The sequence below is a fragment of the Halyomorpha halys genome, unplaced genomic scaffold (assembly GCF_000696795.3).
Source record: "Halyomorpha halys isolate HHAL.00 unplaced genomic scaffold, Hhal_1.1 Scaffold338.1, whole genome shotgun sequence".
Classification (NCBI taxonomy): domain Eukaryota; kingdom Metazoa; phylum Arthropoda; class Insecta; order Hemiptera; family Pentatomidae; genus Halyomorpha; species Halyomorpha halys.
The window spans coordinates 202848-211780 of NW_027110850.1; the positions used below are offsets into that span (position 1 = coordinate 202848).

At 33.4% G+C, this 8933-nt stretch overlaps 1 protein-coding gene across 1 annotated transcript in view; it reads left to right on the top strand.

Moving 5' to 3' along the window:
- Nucleotides 1–7122: 7122 nt before the first annotated feature.
- Nucleotides 7123–8933, top strand: part of LOC106681440 (glucose dehydrogenase [FAD, quinone]-like) — a 13762-nt gene continuing 11951 nt past the window's right edge. Inside the window, exon 1 of the mRNA XM_067048944.1 lies at nucleotides 7123–7145. The gene's annotated coding sequence lies outside the window, so the exon portion shown is untranslated. The remainder of the gene's footprint in view (nucleotides 7146–8933) is intronic.

Sequence of the window (8933 nt, forward strand, 5' to 3'; positions counted from 1 at the left end):
ATATATATAGGCACAGTCGCCTCGTCGACTTCGTATCGTATAGTCGCCCTGTCGAGTATCCTATGTACAGTAGCCCAGTTGTCCGTGATTACTGGACCGCCTCTTCAATGTTTGTGCTCACCTACGTTTATTGAAAACAACGTCTCTGAGCTTTTGGAACGAACTTCAGGACCCCGACCGGAGTTCATCATTTCGTAAAAAAACATTGTAAATAACAATTTTGTTTTTTTTTGTTGTAATTTTTTTCAAAAGTAGGATCTTTTTTGATTTTTTTAAATTTGGTTTGAAGGGGCATGACATATATATATATATATGCAATGGGCTGAGGTCTGATACCCCCTTGGCGATATCCTCACGACGCCCATGGAACCTGTGGAAAAATATGATTGAATTTTATAGCAAAGTTTGGAGGAATTGAAAAACTCAAAAAGTTTATCCAGTCTGCTTGTTATCTTGCTTGTGCTGGGTAGGTGGAGATCACAGTGTTACGCTGTCAGAATTCTAGGAATTTATGACCTTTGCCAATTTCCAGAATGGATGAAACTATCCTTAAAAGAAAATAAGGGACCATTAACTTGTATAATTATTTACATTATTTTAAAGATTTGAAATATACACGGAAAAGTAACCGTATTCTGAAATGCCGAGAAAAAAAGATGGTCGAAACTTCATCGATCTTAATTACGGCTTATTTATTTTTGTAAACCTCAGTAGCTTTGAGAAACTCCTCAAAAATTTAATCTACAGTAGAGTTCAATCTTTTGCCTCGGAATAGATAGGCACTTCGACCTTAAACTGTTTGCTCATTGTCTTGTTTAGTCAATTAGCCGATGTTTACTAATAAAATATTTGATTTAATATTTCTGTGCACAGTCGGACCAGTTTGTATTAAAGCGAGTCTACATTTTGGCAACTTGTCGCAAATCTAATGTAACTGCTTGGAAAACAATGACAGAAACAAACGTCTCTATTCATACATTTGCTTGTTTCAGTCAGCCAAATATGCTGGATCCCGAACATTTATTGATTATTACGCCTGAATTGAACTATTTGTATAATTAAAAGAAACACACTTTACAAAAGGTAAAGTGAAAGGAGACATAAATATCGATTTTTTTTTTTTTTTATGGATCCCTCTAAATAGAAAAATTAAATAGATTAATAAATGAATATCATTACGTATGGATTTTAATTCAACGTGAGTATTACCTTTTTTCACCGTGGTCTTTTCGATTACTTAATTTTAGGCATAATTGATGAGTCTGCTAAGTACAGTTAGGGTGAATAAAAAATGGTAGCTGTTTCAAAACGTTAAAAAAAATATTAATTTTTCATTCGGAGTTCTATATCTTTAAAACTAGCAAGAAGAGAAGAAAACCTAAAAGAAAATCATTTAAAGAGGAACAAATTTGCTAAAATATGCGCCCTAATATAGCCATTTAAGTTCAATTGTTCTCAAGATATAGCTTTTTAAAAAGCAATATTTCATAAAAGATGCACTGAAAAATCAATGCATCATAAAAACAATTACTCCTACCAAGATAAACGTTATTAACTACTAATGATTTATTATGATTGTTTGAGAGTGGTTTATTTCATTATTAACACACACAATTTTGATCTAATAATCTCTCAATTTTTATTTTTAAAAAACTCTCCAACGTTTCGGGCCTCAGGCCATTTTCAAGGAGACGACATTTATAACAGAACCTACCTTGAACTATAAATGATGTTTGTATGTGTAACATGAGAAAAAAATTTTAAATTTAAGATATAAAAAGTTATATATGACATGGACAATTAGCCTGCAGAAAAGTTTTTAAAGAAAATGACATCAATATTTAAGGTTGTCACCTTGAAAATGGCCTGAGGGCCGAAACGTTGGAAGGTTTTCAGAAAAAGTTGAGAGATTATTGGATCAAAATTGTTTATGTTAATAATATTATTAACTATTTTATAGTAATGAGGTGTAGATAGTTGACCGTAGATTAATGATTGGAGAAGTTTGTCGGGGGATGCAGTCAGCAAAGAACAACATAAATAAACAAAACCATATTTATTTATTTTATGCCGACGTTTCGACCTGAGTTTCAGGTCTTCATCAGGGCTAATGAACAAAAGAAATAACAACAACATTTAGAGAAAAATAAAATTTAAAAGGAATAGTATACAAACAAATTTGGAACTATACAAAATATTGAATTGAATCATAAATGATAAAAATTGATAACTGATAATTGAATAGTAAAAAAATAATTGATTGATAATCGTGGAATTAGATGGTAGTAGATTGAAAACAGTGAAAGATGAAATATAATATCATATAGTGTTTAAAAAACTGTAAAAATAAATGAATAAATAAATTGAATCACATATGACTTACAATGAAAAATAGTGAGTGGCTTGTATCTGAATTACAGTGTGAGTATTAACTTATATACCGTATAGGTATAAGTATAAATGTATTTAATTGGTAAACTGATAAACACACAAAAAGCCCTTTGAAAAGAATCCGATCATAATAATAGTTTTTTAGCACTCAATATATAATTAATTAATTAATTTATTTATTTTTGGATAATGGCCTTCAGCGATTATCCTGGCATCCCGATTAAATCTCAAGGCAGTACATAACATTATTAAAGAAATTTAATGGCAGTACATACTTGTACATTTATTTATTTGAAGTATATTCCTAGTTATAAATTAGCGGAATATCTTTATGTCTTGAATGATGGATATTAGTCCATGAAAAAAAGATACTGATAAGCACGTTCTTGTAAATGTTATTTAATATCGAGTTAATTGACTTGTGAAGCAAACTGTTCATTCGTGAGGTTACTGTAAAATCTATTTATTAAGCTGCATGGCTTTTGGGTTCGTCATTCAACCAGTTCGTCCATTTTACTTTTTGATAATGTATCATTTATAGTTATGGTTAAACAATAGACAAATCCTCACCCGCAGATTGATTACAACTGGTGCTAAGGTACAGGTATTTGGTTGGGGGAACAAGTCCGGCAAGTGGGCCTAGTGGTCCTTTTTGCCAACAGCTGGAAGCTAAGTAGGTTGCCGCCGCATACTAACCAAAGTGGGAGTGTCAAGATTCATTCTTCGGGACCGCCGAAAAATGAATGTTTAACTGCCCCAGGTGGGAATCGAACCCACAACGTTCCGAACCGGGCGCACTGGGACCCGCGCCCCAACCCGCACGGTCGTCACGTCCCTATTGCTAAGGTAAGTATTTAACTTAACTTAAATAACTCCGCAAATTGCGAAATTGATATCTGGTCATTTTCTCAACCGTGTACGATTTACATCCATGGCTGATTGTAAGTCTTCACTATTAATATATTGATATGAAAAAAAGTCTTTATCTAAAATATGGACCATAATACAAACGTACTCGTTAGGAATAGTAATTATTGCAGAAAATTGTAATTAAAAATTCTCAAAGTTCAATTTCCTTATAACCATGGAGTGTCTCAGGGTTAACTACAACATATTTGAATGCTCCTAGCAACGACAGAACAGAGTTGTCAATATAGTGGAGGGAAGAAGGAGTTTTTGTTACATCGGGACCTGCTCGTGCTATACTGCAGGTGTCCCGAGTGTAATTTTATGTTTGTAATTAAATGTGTGGAAAAGGGGGGCTGAAATTGTGAGACTTTCCGCTAATTAACATGCATATATTTCATTCTATTTATAAGGTATTAATCCCTGGAGGGGCAGACAATATTAGTGTGTTAGGTTTTTAATTTAATTTTATTATTTATAGTAATATGAGAAAGTGGGTAGTCTCATGGAATAAATAATAATGTGCTTATCTGTGGCTGCTGGAAGTTTCGCTGTCGCGGTCACTTCCGCGTCCTATAGCCGCTTCCCTCGTCTAGGTGCGCGGTGGGCGAAACGGTGAAGACCGTGTTTCTTCGCCTGTTTCTGAAAAAACGTCCTCGTTCCTCCTCAAGGGCTGGCCAGCGTGTCCTGAAGCCTGGCGTGATGGTAGGGGTAGGCCAGGTCCTAGCTTGCATGATGCTTAGGCTGGGGCGGCATTGCAGTCGCAGCGTCTTCGGGGTCTTCCGGTGTTCGCGGCAAGGGGGGCATCAGAAAATGAGACCCCCGACCCCGACTTTATATAAATCAAAAAAAGAACGGAAAAATCGGATTACTTAAATCCGACATACCGCCCACCTAAATTTGGTTCAGCCGAATTTACAAATTGAAAAAATTCAAAGAGACGGGGAAGGCGCAGTCTGCCATGAAAGAATAGGAAAATAGCCCCGCTACTGATAAAAGGGCCGTAGGCAACACAAACGATAACAATAAATATTATAACGAAACGTATCATGCATTATATATGTAATTAATTGGAAAACAACAAAGATGCCTGGAATCGACATTCATGCATAAACAACAAAATATTAGCCAACAGATAGATAACGTACGGTATTTGATAGACGCAGATCAAAATCAATTAAGTCGCGAAGTCGATGATAGATCCTCAGGTTGGACGTGACGTAATGAGAATCGAAATACAACGGAAAATGGTCATCCTATATTGCGAATAACAAACTTATCTCAGATGTACTATAATACTAAATACTTTAAGGAAAATGAATTTATCTTCACCGTTAAAATTTTACACCATATTATATGGATATATATGTATATTTTCATCCTTACAACTCTGGAACGTTTGAAAACTGCGCCGGTTCTGAAGAATGTGCAACTCATCTTTTGAATTCCAAATATTAAATCCTTATAAAATCTAGTTTTCCAGGCCCACTTATGAAGTAAATATAAGTTGTAGAAAATATCTTAATCTTATTGACATTTATAGAAAAATGACAATAGTTTTTTGAGCCACTGTGTCAGACTGACGAAACCGAAAAATACTTCCCATTTTCCCAGCAGTAATCATACATTTTATTTATGCGTTTTTCGTCATTCTTCATTACCCTCTACGACTTTATGTGTTAAATATAAATTTTACTAAAATCTTTTGTTTTTCAATAATATATAATACCTCTTTATTACTCTGCTCTCATTTCCGAAAATGTGTTTTTAAACAGGAAAAAATTAAATATTTGTCATCTTTTCTCCCTAAGTTAACTATCAAATCCTTTTATTGTCTGTGTTTTTTAAATTGTTATCACTTATAGATATGTGAGATATTTAATTATTTTAAAAAAGAATTCTAATAACGTACATTAGAGGATGAGTTTTTGAAAATTCGGAATTTAAGCCCTGTTAAACTACTTCAATAAGAGCTACGTGATGTAAAAGATTATTTAATTTTACAATGATATACCAAGTTTAATCAAAATCATTGAAGTTATTTAAAAAAAAAAAAAGAAAATATGTGGAAAACGATTTTATGAATTGCCACTTCACTGCTTCTAAACTCTCCGAACATTCCTTATCATTAAACCACTCATTTGATTTCGACAATACTTCCATTCTTGCCTCGATCCCTAACCATGACAAACGACTCCTATCCGAAAGCATTTATATATAATTAGAGTCTTCCCCTGTTAATCACATCACTTTATTTAAATGCCCTTATACATTTTTTTTTTTGTTTACTACTCTTTAATATATTACTGATCCTCCGCCTTGTTCTACGGTCACTATTGGTGTACAAGTCATTTCCATTTTCTCGTTTTCATCAACACTTATTTAACCTAACTATACATTTATACAATTTTCTGACCTTTCGTTCTCATAGTTTTTTATTTCACACTTTTTATTCAATTTTACTCTTTAACTTTAATTTAATTTAATTTTCTCCATCCAATTTTATCTTAAGTATTTCTTTGCGGTGACAATATCCTGCCGATCTGACATATCTTTTGCCCGCTCCTATCGGTGAAACTTAAGTTCAATCTCTCTAATCACAATCAAATATTAGATCTGATGTGAGCTGTATTTCTGGTGCTGAGGTGCCGCTGAGATGGTGGTCTTGGCTCCAATCTCTTAGTGCCACGCTCTGTTCCTTTCCTCTAGCCCGACATCTTCAATCCTCGGTGGGTGGTAACTGAATGGGTAGGGTTTCTGGAGAGTTCTCAGGCTCCAACTTTAAGGGATTATCCCTACCAATTAGCTCAGGTTGATTCCTTTCTTTCTAGGTGGCGTCGATATGGTAATTTTTTTGTCAATAAATTATTGATAATTCAAGGGTCCCACCAAATCATAAAATCTCAGCCTTGTGAACTGAACAATATTTCTTCTCTCTTGTTCCGTCCTTTTTCAATTTTTTTGCCATATATTCTATATTTATTTTTTGTACTCATCTATATATCCGATTTTTTTTTTTTTTTTTTTTTTGTACTGATGTATATAACTTTCTTTTCCATTGTACCATATGTTTCATTTTTCTTTCATACATTTCCTCATGTTGATTTAAATTGTTTTTCATTATTTTAGACTCTACTTACATATCTTCTTACTTCTATAATATTCTATTTCATCTTCTATTGTTATCAATCTACTTCTATTGTTATTAAACAAATATTTCCCATTTAATTCATTTCCAAATTTGTTGGTTTATTATTTTCTTTTATTTTTATATTTCTCTGAGTGATGGTTATTATCTGTTTTTTATTTTTTAGCCTTGATGAAGACCTGAAATTCATCCAAAACGTCGGCACAAATAAATTGTTTTGTTTATTTGCTGACCGCATTTCCTGACTATCTTCTATATATATATAGGTCACTATGTATATACTCGACTTAAATATGTAATTTCATTTTCGTATTAATTTACCCTTTTTGAGCTAGGCTGAAAGTATACACGAACACAGAACATTTTGCAAATCTTGGTTCTTTGGACTAGGGGGTCCTCATAAAGTATATTTCTGTCGAAAACTCGAATTCAAAATTTAGCGAAATCGTAATAACTCTTACTATATATTCCATATATAGGTAAATAACAAAGAAGTATTAAAGATTTACAAGACTTCAAACATTGAAGCTAAGGGATGGACATGGAGCTCCGGTTCGGGCAAGAGGAGTAAATACAGATCTAATTTAAATATATTGATGATCGGGCGAAAGAGAGGCGAGTGGAGGGGATTGAGATAAAGGTGAGTCGGTTTCTCGCCGTGCTGTAGTTTCTTTATCTTCCTCTCAACGTCTTCTAACACGTATTTATATCATTTATTAATAATCATAATATTCTTAAATTATCCTGTTTTATATTTTTAAGTAATTCATATTCTCTAAACAGACGGGAAAATCTGAAATATCATGATCGTTCACAACGGTTTTTGCCTATTAATTTTTTTTCATTCCAATCAATACATCGATTATTATTTTATGCGTTAGAGAAGTAATTTAAATAGTTGTCACAGCGCTTGATGATTAAATATACAGCTGCCTACATGTTGGCCAAACAATGGCAAATTCGCAAATGCGCAAGCATGTGGATGGGTTTATTTTTGATTAGTGGCGCCAAACGCCGTTTATGCCTTATTTAATCTTGCTTATATTTGTTTAATTTTACTTATTTTTTAATTTTATTATTTATTTATTTTATTATTATTATTTTCCACCGTTAAATGTTATATTTTTGTTAGAAAATCTTTTGATTTTAAAAAATGAAACACTAATTCGATTGTTTTATCATCGTCTCCGAGGGTGTTTGAAATATCTGGGTTTCATCCTAAGCTATTGAGGTGTGATATGAAATATGGGCATTCTTGGAAAATATGGCTAATTGTCAAATCGTTGTTGTAATACTGGCACTTCGGAGGCGATATTTTGAAATAAGATAGGAGTGGGTGAGCCTCGTGTGACCTATTTTCAGCCTGGTCAGTACGACCTCCTCTCTACGGCATTTGCGGCTGGAGGTACCCCATTGTAGGTTGTAAATGCATTGTTTGAAATCTTGTTAATCAACATAAGCAGTTTATTTTTTATTTAACATAGCACAAATACGTATTTATAAAGACATTATATGTCAAATTAATTAAATTAAAATGTTTCTGATAAAAATTCAAGATTCAAGATTTGATGAAAAGTCAAGAAGGTTGACATTATATGTTACATAATACTATTACTATGAATTTTTATAATCTACAACTTACATTGTTGATATTTAAGTTTCCTTTCGTTTCGCTTGTCTTTATTTTGTTTCTTGTTATACAAAAAATAGATAACTGAATATAATAGCCGAAAACACTAAAACAAGCGCATGGAGCCAGACGTTTTTACCCGATTTCGAGGATTTTTCACCTTTGATGGTAATCTCGGGTAATGGCTTAACTATATACAGAAAGCACCAGTTCAGTGCACTGTAAGCTGTAGTTTGTAACTCATGATCTCTTCACTTTTGGAGCCTGGGGCGAATATATTTTTTTGGCCTTGTGCGGATTTTTTTTTATGGACCGTGAAGAATTTGTTTCTGGATTTAGGGTGGACTCATCTTTGTGGCCTTGGGATGATACAGTATTAGGTTTTTGGACAAATGTATGAAGACAATGTTTTCTTACCTATCGCCATTACACTTGGTATGGTTGAGATGTTGCTACAGTCCACTCTCAAGGTATATGTATACATTGGCCAGTTAGACGTGGTAGTTAACAAGAGCATACCGAGGATCATAACTAGGGTAGGCGAGTCAGGTTGTGATATTTGAGTCCGGAAAAGTGGAATGAAGCAAACATTTTATATAATTGTCACAGTGCTTTATTATATATTACAATCAGTACTTACTTGAAACAAAATTTAATTTTTATTACTCTCTTTTCTCAGCCCGCCGGTGTTCCTCAAGGTAGTATCATAGGTCCCATTCTTTATACGGTTTATACAGCTGACATCCCAACCCACCCTAACACAGTGCTAACAACATACGCTGATGACACATGTATACTTTCTGTAAACAACGACCTAACTAATGCATCACAAACACTACAGGCACATATAACATCTAT